Raw genomic sequence first — 17,528 nt, forward strand, 5'->3', positions numbered from 1 at the left:
AGTTACCAGCTTACTACAAAACCTTAACCAAAAATTTCTAAGTCGAAAAAGGGGCATAATTTGTAAAAAAGCAAAATAGAGTTATGGAACCTGTGCAATGTAAGTCAGTTTGTCACAGTCAATAAGTGTGTGAAGTTTCAATCCATTCCCACAAGTGGTTACTGAGATACCAGCTTACATACAAAACCTTAACCAAAATCGGGACGCGGACGCGGACGCAGACGCCGACGCCGACGCCGACGCATGGGCGAGTGCAATAGCTCACTATTCTATGAATAGTCGAGCTAAAAAGTCTTGCATCCCAAATTTGAGGAAATTGATACCTATTTACATAATCAAAGATCAACCATTGCGCAAACATGTTTGGCTGAAAAAATAGAACTTTAATATCTAAAGTAATTCCTGTAACACCCGCCTGTTAGATCAGTGACAGTTACAGACAGATAAACAGGAAAAAGACCAAAATAATCACATAAAAGGTAGACCAAGGATCACTTAATTAATGCTTACTATATAAATACAGGTAGAAAATGTCATATAATACCCTTGTTGTTTTGTCATAGTGTAGCTGCGTATGCGCTTTATCACCTATATACACAACAGTGGCTTTTGTCCTTACACCAAACACTTAAACTGTGTCTATGATCAAACCATCTATAGTTGAACTGGGGCTGTCATGTTCTACTGTCAAACTTAAAGTGTCCTGAAAAGTAAATGTTGAAACAGGATGATAATATAATATGGCATATATAGTAAGATATTTTCATTTGCACATAATAATGCGAATGTGAGACAGACCATCCGCAAACACATAACCAACAACAAAAAAAATAAAAAAATAAAATAAAATAAAAACAAGAGCTGTCACTAATGGTGACAAATGCCCCCGCAGCACCTTGACCTTTGACCTGGTGACCTCAAAGTCAGTAGGGGTGGTGTACTCAATTAGTACTATCAGCATGTGAAGTTTTAAGGTCCTGGGTGAAGTGGTTCGCGAGTAAAGTGCCTTCATGCAAAAAGTTAACGTTGGCCCCTGTGACCTTGACCTCTGACCTGGTGACCCCAAAGTCAGTATGGGTGATGTACTCAATAAGTACTATCAGCACGTGAAGTTTGAAGGTCCTGGGTGAAGTGGTTCGCGAGTAAAGTGCCTTCATGCAAAAAGTTAACGTTTGCCCCTGTGACCTTGACCTTTAACCTGGTGACCCCGAAGTCAGTAGGGGTGGTGTGCTTAATAAGTGCTATCAGCATGTAAAGTTTGAAGGTCCTGGGTGCAGTTGTTCGCGAGTAAAGTGCCTTCATGCAAAAAGTTAATGTTGGCCCCTGTGACCTTGACCTTTGACCTGGTGACCCCAAAGTCAGTATGGGTGGTGTACTCAATATGTACTATCAGCAGATAAAGTTTGAAGGTCCTGGGTGCGGTGGTTCGCGAGTAAAGTGCCTTCATGCGAAAAATTAACATTGGCCCCTGTGACCTTGACCTTTGACCTAGTGACCCCAAAGTCAGTAGGGGTGGTGTGCTCAATAAGTGCTATCAGCACGTAAAGTTTGAAGGTCCTGGGTGAAGTGGTTCGCGAGTAAAGTGCCTTCATGCAAAAAGTTAACATTGGCCCCTGTGACCTTGGCCTTTAACCTGGTGACCCATAATTCATTAGGGGTGGTATACTCAATAAGTACTATCAGCAAGTGAAGTTTGAAGGTCCTGGGTGCAGTGGTTCGCGAGTAAAGTGCCTTAATGCAAAAAGTTAACGTTGTGACGAACGAACAAACGAACTAACTAACGAACAGACAGACAGTTGAAAACTAACATGCCTCCCTTCGGGGGCATAAAAAAACACTACTGTTAACCAGAATCCAAACATCTTCCCCAGAAAGAAACTCTTGATATCAGCACAAAATTACCCCTGAAAACTGAACAATGTATAAGCCAATCTGAAACTTCCCTTTCATCATGATCAGCTGAATTCACTCTAATTCTAAGCATATGTTGTAAATGCTGTTTTTTTTTCATAAACAAACTTTACAAGATCGTGATCATAATATATCGGGTTTCCAAGCAATCACCCAAAACTATTAGGTCAGACACTGCTATTAATTTTCCCATAGGCTTACATTGTAAGAAATGACAGTGTAGGACCCTCTTAAAACTTTCATTGGCACATAAGGTGTCATTTTTCCTATCAAATAGCCTTCCAGACACAAAAAAATACCATTTTCATATGGGCATGCAGGATCCATTTTTTTCTATTTCCATTCATAGACAACCACCCTCAACTGTGCATGGAATTTAGTGGTGAATTTCCAACTAGTACTTACTTCACTAAATTGCTAGTTCCAGAATTTAATATATAGCCAGGCAGCTATAAAATACCTCAAATTGCACAGAAAACATTACATTTCAAGATTTTAAAGATATTTTCATGATCAAAGGCAACACCTTTTTAACCAATCAGCTGATGTCTCACTGACTCTTACGGGTTTCCCTACACACTTTTCAGCCAATCCGAAGCCTTGTTTCTAATAGCATTATCTGACCATTATTTTGCAGAGTAGCATGCATTCCACTGACAAATTCCATCTTTGTTAGATACTTCTCCAAACCAAACTTAAATTCTAGTCTAGTACCTACTGTGAAATCAATAATATTCATGGGGGGACTAATTTTCATGGATTTTGCGGTTGAGTCAATTTATGAAATTTAGTCTTCAATGAATATTATTGATCTAATCCCATCCATTTTATGTTCAAAAGTTGAAATCCACAAATTCGTATCCCCACGAAATTGCTGTTTTGACCATAACCACGAAATTTCATGCCTCCAAATTAAATGTTTTTACAGTATTCCATTCAACAAGAGCTGTCCATAAGACAGCGTGCTTGACTTTTCTCAGTGCTTGATTCTGAATTAGAGCTTTGCCAATAAAAAAAATTCCAAGTTAAAAAGGGACATAACTCTGTCAAAATTCAAACCAGAGTTATGGGAATTCTGTCTCCTGGTGAAGACTTTGATAGTCAATAACTATTTTGAGTTTCAAGTCAAAAAGCTTTAATAGTAACAGAGATATTTGACTATTAAAAATTTTAACCAAAAATTCTATGTTAAAAAGGGGCATAATTCTGTCAAAACTCAAACAGAGTTGTGGAGATTGTTTCTCCTGGTATAGACTTTGATGGTAAATAAGTATTTTAAGTTTCAAGTCAATAGCTTTGATAGTAACAGAGATATTTGACTTTATCAAAAACTTTAACCAACAAGAGCTGTCTCCATAGGATGACACATGCCCCCGATGGCACTTTGAATGAATAGTTATGGCCGATGTTAGAGTTTAGGACCTTTGACCTACAGACCTGGGTCTTGCGCGCGACACGTTGTCTTACTGTGGTACATATTCATGCCCAATAATTTTAAAATCCATGCATGAATGACAAAGATATGGACCGGACACGCCCATCAATGCACTGTCATGAAATATGACCTTTAACGTCTAAGTGTGACCTTGACCTTTGAGCTACGGACCTGGGTCTTGCGCGCGACACGTCGTCTTACTGTGGTACACATTCATGCCAAGTTATTTGAAAATCCATCCATGGATGACAAAGATATGGACCGGACACGAATGCACTATCATGTAAAAAATGACCTTTAACGTCTAAGTGTGACCTTGACCTTTGAGCTACGGACCTGGGTCTTGCGCGCGACACGTCGTCTTACTGTGGTACACATTCATGCCAAGTTATTTGAAAATCCATCCATCGATGACAAAGATATGGACCGGACACGAATGCAGTATCATGAAAAATGACCTTTAACGTCTAAGTGTGACCTTGACCTTTGAGCTACGGACCTGGGTCTTGCGTGCGACACGTCGTCTTACTGTGGTACACATTCATGCCAAGTTATTTGAAAATCCATTCATCGATGACAAAGATATGGACCGGACACGAAAATTGCGGACAGACAGACTGACAGACCGACAGACTGACAGACGGTTCAAAAACTATATGCCTCCCTTCGGGGGCATAAAAATTCTAAGTTAACTCCTTGGGGCCGAAATGCGACAAAAGGCGCTATATTTTCTACCCCTGTAGCATCGATATCCGACTATATGTGCTTTATCAGGACTCCCCAGGATGACGATTGACGAGTATAGTCGCGGCACCGAGATCATGCTGATTGTGTCACATACTTGTTAATTTTTGATAATCCTGATAAAAGCAAAATTATTTTGCATACCGGCTATTATTTCTTAGATGTTATAATTATTAATTATGCTAATAATTAGTTTCCTTGTTAAAATAAATGTTTGTAAATTTTCGGTATTAAAAGGAAATAAAAAAGACGAACTCCACTGTGTTTCGTTCATACTGTATTTCTAAAGATTAAAATAATGTCGGCAATCCGAGAATTTTCTTAAATTGAAGAAAATATTCATTATCATGCTGATTTTGACGTATCAGTCCGTTGGATGATGATTCCGACAATGAAATTTCATTATCAGAGAAATGAATGGTCAGAAAATGTTAACTTTTAGAAAGCTGAAATATCCGTACACTTACATCGCATTAAATTCAAATGGATAAAAATAACACAGCAAAAAATGTTTCATACATAAAAATGTGTGTAAATAAACGCTTTTTGTAAATTATATAATTCTTCAAAGATAGGTGCAAATATTACAACTTAAATGTCTCAGTGCGTGTCACACAACGTTTGTGTACATGTTTAGAAATAAATTATACATCAAAATAAACCATCGATATGCACTCAAAAATGGGTGTTAATTTTGAGTAATGCTGATGTAAATACTCTGTGTTAATAATGTATTTCTATTTATTGGAATCTAATGAGTTTACATTTGAAAAAGAAATAAAATCGGAAATGTTCAAATATTTATTAAACGCAATAGGTGTGTAAAAATGATGAATGTTTCGAAGTGAAATTATAATTCTATTTGGATATAACTTACGGACGAAAGTGGATAAATATAAATATTTGTTCAAACTTGGAAGATTTTATAAGTATAGTTTAATTTACACCCATGTTAATAATATTTCCATGCATGATTTCAATTGAGTGCCTGCGAGTGTGATTATGAGAAAATCAGATTATGTTCTTCGACGTCAGGTGGTAATTCTTATCTCGCCGCAGCATGTATATTATGATATCGGCCTCAGGGAGTTAAACAGGGGCATAATTCTGTCAAAATTCAAATCAGAGTTATGGGGATTGTTTCTCCTGGTGTAGACTTTGATAGTAAATAATATTTTAAGTTTCAAGTCAATAGCTTTGATAGTAACAGAGATATCTGACTTTATCAAAAACTTTAACCTATGGCGATGCCGGTGCCGGGGCGAGTACAATAGCTCTACTTTTTCTTTGAAAAGTCAAGCTAAAAAGGTTCCACTGTATTATTATTTTGACTGAAATGTTGACAAATGCAACTCACATATATTTCATACAATGATCCATGAGATGTATTATAGGTGGTCCCTCAGCTGTTGTATGTTCGTAGTTCAATCCACTGTAACCATCCTCTCCTACTATAAACTGAAAAACAGACAGGCATTATAACTATAACCAGATGAACTCCCTGGCTATCCAGTCTTCAATAATATCAAAAGATTTGCAACAACTTGGAGGACAGCAATTCTTGACTAAATATTTAAAGGCTTGATACTAACTTAAAATAATGAAAAAATAATTATTTTCAAGCATAAAAGGAGCAATAAATTTGAATTATAAACCTTTCCACTCTTGTAATGCTTAATGAGATCATATCAAAGCTAAAAACTGTGAAAGCATAACTTTGTGAAATAGGTTATAATACTTATTTACTTAAGCTTGAATGTTAGGAAAATTTGAAACATTTGAACCACTCTTGAGTCAGCTTCTTGGAAGAACCAGTACTTGTGTCATATGAGAAGATATGGTTGTGACTCTAGTAGGGCTTGAACCCACAACTCAGTTTGAGCGGCAGACATCCAAACAACTTGACTCACTTTTAAACCTGGTGAACATAGCAAAACTGAGTTATGGTACCTGTGTAAACACAGTGAACATGTGTGTGAAGCTTCAATTTATTCCCAAAGTTGGTATTGAGATAACAGCTCACATGAACAAACAAAAACATACCCAAAAATGAGGCATTACTTGGTAAACAAGAGGACCATGATAGTCCTGAATTGCTCACCTGTGCCCGCATGACCCAATTTTCATGAAGATCCATTGAAAAATATGGCCTCTAGAGAGGTCACAAGGTTTTTCTATTATTTGACCTAATGACCTAGTTTTTGAAGGCACATGACCCAGTTTTGAACTTGACCTAGATATCATCAAGGTGAACATTCTCACCAATTTTCATGAAGATCTCATGAAGAGTATGGCTTCTAGAGGTCACAAGGTTTTTCTATTTTTATACCTACTGACCTAGTTTTTGACCACACGTGACCCAGCTTCAAACTTTATCTAGATATCATCAAGGTGAACATTCAGACCAATTTTCATACAGATCCCATGAAAAAAATGGTCTCTAGAGAGGTTACAAGGTTTTTTTATTATCTGACCTACTGACCTAGTTTTTGATGGCACGTGACCCAGTTTCGAACTTGACCTAGATATTATCAAGGTGAACATTCTGACCAATTTTCATGAAGTTCCATTGAAAAGTATGGCCTCTAGGGAGGTCACAAGGTTTTTCTATTTTTAGACCTACTGACCTAGTTTTTGACCGCAATGACCCAGTTTCAAACTTGACCTAGATATCATCAAGATGAACATTCAGACCAACTTTCATACAGATCCCATGAAAAATATGACCTCTAGAGAGGTCACAAGGTTTTTCTATTATTTGACCTACTGACCTAGTTTTTGAGGGCACGTGACCCAGTTTCAAACCTGACCTAGATATCATCAAGGTGAACATTCTGACTAATTTTCATGAAGATCCATTGAAAAGTAAGGCCTCTAGAGAGGTCACAAGGTTTTTAAATTTTTAGACCTACTGACCTAGTTTTTGACCGCAGTTGACCCAGTTTCAAACCTGACCTAGATATCATCAAAATAAACACTCAAACCAACTTTCATACAGATCCCTTGAAAAATATGGCCTCTAGAGAGGTCACAAGGTTTTTCTATTATTTGACCTACTGACCTAGTTTTTGACGGCACGTGACCCAGTTTCAAACTTGACCTAGATATCATCAAGGTGAACATTCTGACCAATTTTCATGAAGATCCATTAAAAAGTATGGCCTCTAGAGAGGTCACAAGGTTTGCCCATTTTTAGACCTACTGACCTAGTTTTGGACCGCACGTAACCCAGTTTCGAACTTGACCTAGATATCATCAAGATGAACATTCTGACCAACTTTCATAAAGATCCTATGAAAAATGTGACCTCTAGAGTGGTCACAAGCAAAAGTTTACGGACGAACGAACGGACGCACTCGTTAGCCAGGACGGACACACCTCTCCCGATACCTTTTAATTTCTTTTTACTGGCAGATTATTAAGTTAAACCATATATTCCTTTCACATTCAAGAACAGAAGTCTTAAATTTCTGAAAGTGTTGTCAATGAAATAAAATAGAACACTATTACACCTGTTTGTGAGCGCTTGCAGTGCACCAAGACATTACTTTCTATTGTATTCTGAAAATTCCTGAGTTTATTTTAATCAACTGAATAGAATGTGTACATAGTGCTCAAGTTCTTGATGGAATATGCATGCCTGATATAATGCAATATATTTTAGACTGTGGAAAAATGCCTCAAGTTATTAACAATAAACAAGAGCTGCGCCAAGCAGGGCAATATACACCCGAAGGGTTATAGCAGAGGAGGAGGGAAGCAAAAATTTAAAGAAAAAGCATATTTGAAGAATGTTTTTGGTGGGGCATATGAGGGGGTGGGAGGAGAGGGGGAGAATGGTTGGGAGGAGGGGGCAGGGGCTGCAATGTAGATTGTTGCAATCTGCATCAACACTTGCCTGTATTCCAAGTTTCAAGTCAATACCTTTAACAGTTTTCAAGATACATGTATGATGATAAGATATGATGGGTAAATTTGACCTTGCTGTGATCTTGACCTTTGGCCTATCACCCTTGTTCATACACTCTGCACATCCTCTCATCACCACCTACCTACATCCCAAGTTTGATGTCAATACCTTGAAATGGCTAGTAAGTTATGCTCCAGACACAAAATAAAATGATCCTGATCTCTTTGAGCTCAATTTGTGACCATTGACCTAGAGAACCAGTTCATGTGCTCTGCATATCTTCTCATAGCCATCTACCTACAAACCAAGATTGAAGTCAATATTTTGCCTGGGTATCTAGTTATGCTCCAGACATGAAATATGATTACCAATTTTGACCTTTTAGCTCAATTTGTGACCTTGACCTTTGACCTACAGAGCAGGTTCAAGTCATTGCCATCTACAATATGCCAAGTTTAAAGTCAAAATCTTTAATGGTTATAAAGTATGCTCCAGACTGGAATTATGTTGGACAGATGGACAAACACATGCGTCATTACATAATACGTCCCATTTTTTCAAAACCGGCATATAAAAAATTCAAACGACATTTTACCTTGAATCAGTTTCTTATATACATTTGCCCAGTTATCTCTGTGTTCCATTGTGAAGAGCCCTATTGGTTCCCCTGCTGTTGCTCCTTGTTTTACAACCTCTGACAGCTGGTCTCTCACCTGTGAAGTTGTAAGTGGTTTGCCGTCGCCACCATATACCGGCACCTCAAATATCTGTAATGGGTCATATTATGATACAGCAGTAAAAAAAAAGAAAATTTCAATAATTTCATGTTAAAGAAAATTTCTCAAGAGTATAATCAGAATACAATAAATCATTTTTAAAATACATGAAAAATCTTTGAAGAATTTATGAGTATCATAACTGTAAACTTCAGCTAACTAACCATTATACATCATAATTTCTTACTGTGTGACTAACTTCACAAGCTTTTCTACATATCTCACAGACTGCACACATGCTTTTTCCTATTAAAGTAAATACAGTCAACTCCTTGTTAAGCAGCAGCAAAAATGGCATTTTAAGGCAATTTGCTTAATACAGATTAATTTGCTCTGAAAGCATTGAAATTGGAAACAGCAAATGTTTCTGCTTAACAGAGGCAACAATTTACAAAGGTCTAACTGTACTGCCTTCAATCTAAGAATCACACAGAAATAACCCTTTAAATTCAATTAGTAATAACTTAAAGAACATTCTACATTTTAATTAATTTACCTTTATCAATGCCTATGATGCAGAAAGTTTTTAAAAAATTACTTCAGTACAGACTTGTAATATAAATACCATTACATTTCAATACAAACAAGAGTGCCAGAATGTCACAATATACGCCCGTCACAGCAAATTTCTTTACTCTAGCACCTGTATTTGCAAATGGAATTTTAATTTTGTGGTTGTTTAGTAATCACTAAGTCTGTCCATAAAAAAAACTCCTTACCAGGTAGAGATACCTTAAAATACACCAAAAATTGGAAAGTAACATCTATGTTGTACCACAGAAAAGTGGTCTTGGTTTTTCCCTACGGTCAATTATAAAAAAGTTACAATATAAGTTACTTATAGTAACAACTAAGGGAAGTTAATCTTAAAAAAAAAAAAAAAAAAAAAAAAAATCCAAAAAAAAATTGCAAGTCCACAAAAAAATCTTTACCAGATAGAGATTTAGAGACTGGTCAAAATACACCTCAAAATTGGATGTAGCATGCATGTTGTACTACAGAAACGTGGTCTCGATTTTTCCCTACGACTAGTAATGAACAAGAGTGCAAGAATGTCACAATATACGCCCGTCGCAGCAAATTAGCAAATAGCAGCTGTGTTTGCAAATGGAATCTTAACTTTGTGGTTGTTAAGTAATTATTGCAATTCTTTTGTTTTTCTATGTCCACAAAAAAACTCCTTACCAGGTAGAGATACCTTAAAATACACCTAAAATTTGAAAGTAACATCTATGTTGTACCACAGAAAAGTGATCTTGGTTTTTTCCTACAGTCAGTTATAACAAGAGCTGTCGGAGGACAGCAACGCTCGACTATTCAACAGCCTTGTCAATTGAATGAATATAAAAGTCGAAAAAGGGGCATAATTTTGTAAAAATGGGAAAAAGAGTTAATGAACCTTCACAGTGCTTATCAGCTCATGACAGTTAACAAGTGTGAAAAGTTTCAATCCATTCCCATTAGTGGATACTGAGATACCAGCTTACATACAAAAACTTAACCAAAAACTGCTAAGTCAAAAAAAGGGGCATAATTTTGAAAAAATGCAAAGTAGAGTTATGGGACCTGCACATTGCATGTCAAATTATGACAGTGAACAAGTGTGTGAAGTTTCAATCCATTCCCATTTGTGGGTACTGAGATACCAGCTTACATACAAAACCTTAACCAAGAATTTCTAAGTCGAAAAAGGGGCATAATTTTGTAAAAAGGAAAAATAGAGTTATGGAACCTGTGCAATGTAGGTCAGTTTATCACAGTGAATAGGTGTGTGAAGTTTCAATCCATTCCCACAAGTGGTTACTGAGATACCAGCTTACATACAAAACCTTAACCAAGAATTTCTAAGTCGAAAAAGGGGCATAATTTTGTGAAAAAGCAAAATAGAGTTATGGAACCTGTGCAGTGTAGGTCAGTTTATCACTGTGAATAAGTGTGTGAAGTTTCAATCCATTCCCACAAGTGGTTACTGAGATACCAGCTTACATACAAAACCTTAACCAAATCGGGACGCGGACGCGGACGCATGGGTAAGTCCAATAGCTCACTATTCTTTGAATAGTCGAGCTAAAAAAGTTACAGCATAGGTTATTTATAGTAACAACTAAGGGAAGTTAATCTTAAAAAAAAAAAAAAAAAAAAAAAAAAAAAAAAAAATCCAAAAACAAATTTGTAAGTCCACATAAAAATCCTTACCCTGTAGAGATAGGTCAAAATACACCTTAACATTGGATGTAATATGCATGTTGTACTACAGAAAAGTGGTCTCGATTTTTCCCTACGACTAGTAATGAAAAAGTTGCAATATAAGCTATTTATAGTAACAACAAAGGGAAGTAATTCTAAAGAAGGGACCTGCGCATGACACTTCGTCTCATGATGGTGTATTGTGCCAAGTTACATCAAAATCCCTCCATGCATGAAGAAGAAATGCTTCGGAGAAAGTCATTCTTGTATCTGACCTTTGGCCTCTAAGTGTGACCTTGACCTTAGACCTAGGGACCTGGTTCTTGCGCAAGACACTCCATCTCGTGGTGGTGAACATTTGTGCCAAGTTATATCAAAATCCCTCCATGCATGAAGAAGAAATGCTCCGGACAAAGTTTTCATTCTTGCATCCTTTGACCTCTAAGTGTGACCTTGACCTTAGACCTAGGGACCTGGTTCTTGCGCATGACACTCCGTCTCATGATGGTGAACAATTGTGCCAAACTACATCAAAATCCATCTATGCATGAAGAAGATATTCTCCGGACAAAGTCATTCTTGAATTTGACCTTTGATCTCTACGAGTGACCTTGACCTTAGACCTAGGGACCTGGTCCTTGCGCATGACACTCTGTCTCATGATGTGAACAACTGTGCCAAGTTTCATCAAAATCCCTCCATGCATGAAGAAGATATGCTCTGGACAAAGTCATTCTTGAATTTGACCTTTGATCTCTAAGTGTGACCTTGACCTTAGACCTAGGGACCTGGTTCTTGCGCATGACACTCCGTCTAATGATGGTGAACAACTGTGCCAAGTTTCATCAAAATCCCTCCATGCATGAAGAAGATATGCTCCGGACAAAGTCATTCTTGAATTTGACCTTTGATCTCCAAGTGTGGCCTTGACCTTAGACCTAGGGACCTGGTTCTTGCACATGACACTCCGTCTCATGATGGTGAACAACTGTGCCAAGTTTCATCAAAATCCCTCCATGCATGAAGAAGATATGCTCCGGACAGTCATTCTTGAATTTGACCTTTGACCTCAAAGTGTGACCTTGACCTTAGACCCAGGGACCTGGTTCTTGTACATGACACTCCGTCTCATGATGGTGAACAACTGTGCCAAGTTTCATCAAAATCCCTCCATGCATGAAGAAGATATGCTCCAGACAAAATCTGTGGACGCTGCCCGCCCGCCCGCCAGGGGCGTTCCCATAGTAAGTCCCGTTTTTCAGACGGGCGTATAAAAAGTTACAATATAAGCTATTTATAGTAACAACAAAGGGAAGTAATTCTAAAGAAGGGAACTGCGCATGACATTCCGTCTCATGATGGTGTATAATTGTGCCAAGTTACATCAAAATCCCTCCATGCATGAAGAAGAAATGCTTCGGACAAAGTCATTCTTGTATCTGACCTTTGACCTCTAAGTGTGACCTTGACCTTAGACCTAGGGACCTGGTTTTTGCGCATGACACTCTGTCTAGTAGTGGTGAACATTTGTGCCAAGTTATATCAAAATCCCTCTATGCATGAAGAAGAAATGCTCCGGACAAGGTTTTCATTCTTGTATCCTTTGACCTCTAAGTGTGACCTTGACCTTAGACCTAGAGACCTGGGCCCATATTCATAAAGCTCCTAAGGAGAAAACTTAGAAAAATCCTTAATTTTGTAAAATTTCCTAAGCAACATAGCACAAAAGAAATGTGTAAACTTTATAAGATTTATTGATAATCTTCATTACTATGCCAGACTCTACATGACAATATTGTTAGACATGCTAACTATCCCGACGATTGTCCACAAAATGCTTTGGAACTTTTCCCTTAGTTAGTCCCTTAAGGAAAATTTCTCTTAGGTGTTTTATGAATATGGAGCCAGGTTCTCGCACATGACACTCCGCCTCGTGGTGGTGAACATTTGTGCCAAGTTATAGCAAAATCCCTCCATGCATGAAGAAGAAAATGCTCCGGACAAAGTTTTCATTCTTGTATCCTTTGACCTCTAAGTGTGACCTTGACCTTAGACCTAGGGACCTGGTTCTTGCGCATGACACTCCCTCTCATGATGATGAACAATTGTGCTGATTTTCATCAAAATCCCTCCATGCATGAAGAAGATATGTTCATAGATACAACTAAGGGAAGTTAATCTTTAAAGAGAAAAAAAAAAAAAAAAAAAAAATTACAAGTCCACACAAAAATCCTTACCAGGTAGAGATAGCTCAAAATACTCCTTAGAATTGGATGTAACATGCATGATGTACTACAGAAAAGTGGTCTCGATTTTTCCCTACGACTTGTAATGAAAAAGTTACAATATAAGCTATTTATAGTAACAGCAAAGGGAAGTAATTCAAAACAAGGGACCAGTGCATGACACTCCATCTCATGATGGTGTACAATTGTGCCAAGTTACATCAAAATCCCTCCATGCATGAAGTAGAAATGCTCCGGACAAAGTCATTCTTGTATCTGACCTTTGGCCTCTAAGTGTGACCTTGACCTTAGACCTAGGGACCTGGTTCTTGTGCAAGACACTCCGTCTCATGCTTGTGAACATTTGTGCCAAGTTGTATCAAAATCCCTCAATGCATGAAGAAGAAATGCTCCGGACAAAGTTTTCATTCTTGTATCCTTGACCTCTAAGTGTGACCTTGACCTTATCCCTAGGGACCTGGTTCTTGCGCATGACACTCCGTCTCATGATGGTGAACAATTGTGCCAAGCTACATCAAAATCCTTTCATGCATGAAGAAGATATGCTCCGGACAAAGTTTTCATTCTTGTATCCTTTGACCTCTGTGACCTTGACCTTAGACCTAGGGACCTGGTTCTTGCGCATGACACTCCCTCTCATTATGGTGAACAACTGTGCTAAGCTACATCAAAATCCTTCCATGCATGAAGAAGATATGCTCCGGACAAAGTCATTCTTGAATTTTTCATTCTTGTATCCATTGACCTCTAAGTGTGACCTTGACCTTAGACCTAGGGACCTGGTTCTTGCGCATGACACTCCGTCTCATGATGGTGAACAACTGTGCCAAGTTTCATCAAAGTCCCTCCATGCATGTAGAAGATATGCTCCGGACAAGGTCTGTGGACGCCGCCCGCCCGCCCATCCGCCCGCCAGGGGCGTTCCCATAATACGTCCCGTTTTTCAAACAGGCGTATAAAAAGCACTCGCATGGTCACCCGAGTATACTGTGAGGTCCACACGTCCTTTCTGGACTTTAACTCGCCAATGCAAGCGGGTGAGTGTAATTTTACACCCCTGCCCTGATTGGCTATCCCTGATGTGTACTGCCACTTTATACTGTCAGATGTGTATCATTTAACTGCCTTACAAATGTAGTTTCCCAGTCTAAAAATAACTTGTCATTCAAACAACAATTTACTGGCCAACTTCTAGACAAACCAAAGCTTAGTACATCTGTACAGAAAACAAGAGCTGTCTCCATAGGATGACACATGCCCCCAATGGCACTTTGAATGAATAGTTATGGCCGATGTTAGAGTTTAGGACCTTTGACCTACGGACCTGGGTCTTGCGCGCGATACGTCATCTTACTGTGGTACACATTCATGCCCAATAATTTTAAAATCCATGCATGAATGACAAAGATATGGACAGGACACGCTCATCAATGCACTATCATGAAATATGACCTTTAACGTCTAAGTGTGACCTTGACCTTTGAGCTACGGACCTGGGTCTTGTGACACGTCGTCTTACTGTGGTACACAATCAAGCCAAGTTATTTGAAAATCCATCCATGGATGACAAAGATATGGACCGGACACGAATGCACTATCATGAAAAATGACCTTTAACGTCTAAGTGTGACCTTGACCTTTGAGCTACGGACCTGGGTCTTGCGCGCGACACGTCGTCTTACTGTGGTACACATTCATGCCAAGTTATTTGAAAATCCATCCATGGATGACAAAGATATGGACCGGACACGAATGCACTATCATTGAAAAATGCCCTTAACGTCAAAAGTGTGACCTTGACCTTTGAGCTACGGACCTGGGTCTGGCGCGCGACACGTCGTCTTACTGTGGTACACATTCATCCCAAAGGGTTATTTGAAAATCCATCCATGGATGAAAAAAGATATGGACCGGCACAAATGCACTATCATGAAAAATGACCTTTAAGTCAAAGTGTGACCTTGCCCTTTGAGCTACGACCTGGGTCTTGGGGGGGACACGTGTCTTACGTGGTACACATTCATGCGAAGTTTTTTGAAAATCCATCCATGGATGACAAAGATTATGGACCGGACACGAAATTGGGGGACAGACTGACCGACGGACAGACGGTTCAAAAACTATATGCCTCCCTTCGGGGGCATAAAAAAAGTAAAGATAAAGCTTCACTAATATACCTAATTTTGACTATAAAGAAGAGAAAGGAAACATTTTTATGATGTTGAGACATTCTGGCAGCAAAATATTTCCCCCCATGAGCTCTGTAAGAAATTCACAAGATGTCTTTCATAAAACAACCTAACACTTATGTACATGTATTTACATCATTGTTATATTGACGTGATATGTTGGGTGCTCCAGGTCTGGTTGGCGGGTAACACGTCCAATCATCGTGTTTCTCTAGTGGTTCTACATGCTGCAGGACCTGGAAATACTGCATCATACATAGAGGATTTTTTTCCCCAAGGTGCTCCATGGTGTGTCTGTCTGTAACATAGAACAGGTCACTTAGCTATGAAAAGTCCATGATCTTGGCTAGTGTCTGTTTATGACTTTGTTTAAAAGATTTTTTAACATATATGCCACCCCAAACTTTAAAACATTTAATTCTGGCCTAGTGAGTAAAATCCCAAAGAGAACACCAGGTGCCCCAATTTTAAAAGCTATATAACAATCTTCTAATGTTTTATGACTCTAGGTCAAGTACATTTTGAGGTACATGGGACACAAACTTATTTTTCTTAAGTCATGGGCCATGAAATATGCATAAATTCACATGCTAGATAATATTCATACATGGTTTCATGACTCTAGGTGAAATGTTTTTTTAATATTATAGATATGCAACACAAACTTTTTAGCATTTTATGTGGTCTGGTTGAGTGAAATTCCAAACAGAACACCAGTTGATGCACAACTTCACATGTTATACATGCATAACAATCCCCTGTTTTATGACTCTAAGTCAAATACTTTTTGAAATACATGTGACACAAACTTGTATGATCTTTATTCAAATTTTTGACAATCAAGGGCCAGTTACTCTAATTTGACTCATAGAAACCGATGCACAACTTCACATTCTGAATAATATTCCTATGATGCTTCATAACTCTAGGTCAAATACTTTTTGAGATATGTGCAGCACAAACTTCCATGCCCATTTTTTACGGGAGGGATAACGACAACGGGCCCGGCATGGTTGCAAAAGCGCATGCGTCAATTAGTTACTTTTTATAGATGTCGGAATTCCAAAATTTACATATAAATTAAGTTCTATATTGTGACGTATCCCTATCGTACAGTATGACTTGCAGGGTTGTCAACGTTTTGTAACATACAATAGAATGATTATTAGCTGATATGTCTCATTTTATTTCCTTTTTATGTGGCCTTGAAAACTATCAAGTGGACACGTTGCGGATGAAATAACAATGTAGTAGTTATTTCCCTGGAACTGGTAGTGCAATTTGAATTCGTATATTTTTTCTTATATACATAGGTTACACTTACCCCATGAAACTGCAACGTTTAATGCAATTTTGTTCAAAAAAATTTAAATTTACCTTGAAATAGAATGTTTTGAGGTATGGTCAAAATATTTAATTATGGTAAAGCAAGTGGGACGGGACATACAAATAAAACAAAAAATCGCCAGCAGAACATTTTAAAATAATGTTTCAATATAAAACATATGCAACAAAAACTCCATGTAAGTTAGTGTTTCTTTTGTAGACATCATTTCTAATTAAAATTGTAAGTTAGACATGCACTTCAGAGGAAGCAAAACAGCATGTATTTCCTGAACCTAATTGTGTGTTTATTTGATTAAATTTCTTATCTTACATACCCCTTTTGAGTTTTTTGCAGCCTTTCACAGTCACTGCCTCTTGTGATCACTAACGAGAAAAATGAATCCCGTTCTCTAAAATTTTCAAACTATGAGGGGAAATAAATGTATAAGGGACCGGTTAGCTCTGTCAAAAGAGTTCGTCCTGTAACCGAAAGGCCCCGGGTTCGAGTCCTGGTCACGCTGTACATTTCGTCCCCCAGTGACATATCCTTCAGGGGAGCAGCCTATAAGTCATATACGAGGCAAAAAAACGCGGGGTATCATAAGTTTTCGTTTTGTGGAAACATACATAGAAATGGCTGCTTCAGTATTTGACATATATTTAAAGATAAGTGTAAGGTCTCACAATTCTTTCTACGGCACCCCACCATTTGAAATATTTATGCTATATCGAATGGATACACAAAAGTAAAACTGTGCCAAATTTGATCATATTTGCATCATTTTTTCTACAACGTTATTTTTT

General features: G+C 38.0%; 2 protein-coding genes across 3 annotated transcripts in view; one reads left to right on the plus strand and one right to left on the minus strand.

Moving 5' to 3' along the window:
- Positions 1-8,741, minus strand: part of LOC123552890 (methionine--tRNA ligase-like) — a 28,714-nt gene extending 19,973 nt beyond the window's left edge. Inside the window, exons 1-3 of one of the 2 annotated variants that reach the window (XM_053536567.1) lie at positions 8,596-8,741; positions 5,448-5,548; positions 545-703 (exon numbers count right to left, since the gene is read on the minus strand). The gene's annotated coding sequence lies outside the window, so the exon portion shown is untranslated. Of the gene's footprint in view, positions 1-544; positions 799-5,447; positions 5,549-8,595 lie in introns of those variants that run through there. The other variant, XM_053536568.1, reaches the window with a different exon arrangement.
- Positions 1-17,528, plus strand: part of LOC128555113 (target of rapamycin complex subunit lst8-like) — a 494,046-nt gene that overhangs the window by 364,108 nt on the left and 112,410 nt on the right. The gene's annotated exons all lie outside the window — the stretch shown is intronic.

The sequence above is a fragment of the Mercenaria mercenaria genome, chromosome 2, assembly GCF_021730395.1.
Source record: "Mercenaria mercenaria strain notata chromosome 2, MADL_Memer_1, whole genome shotgun sequence".
Classification (NCBI taxonomy): Eukaryota; Metazoa; Mollusca; class Bivalvia; order Venerida; family Veneridae; genus Mercenaria; species Mercenaria mercenaria.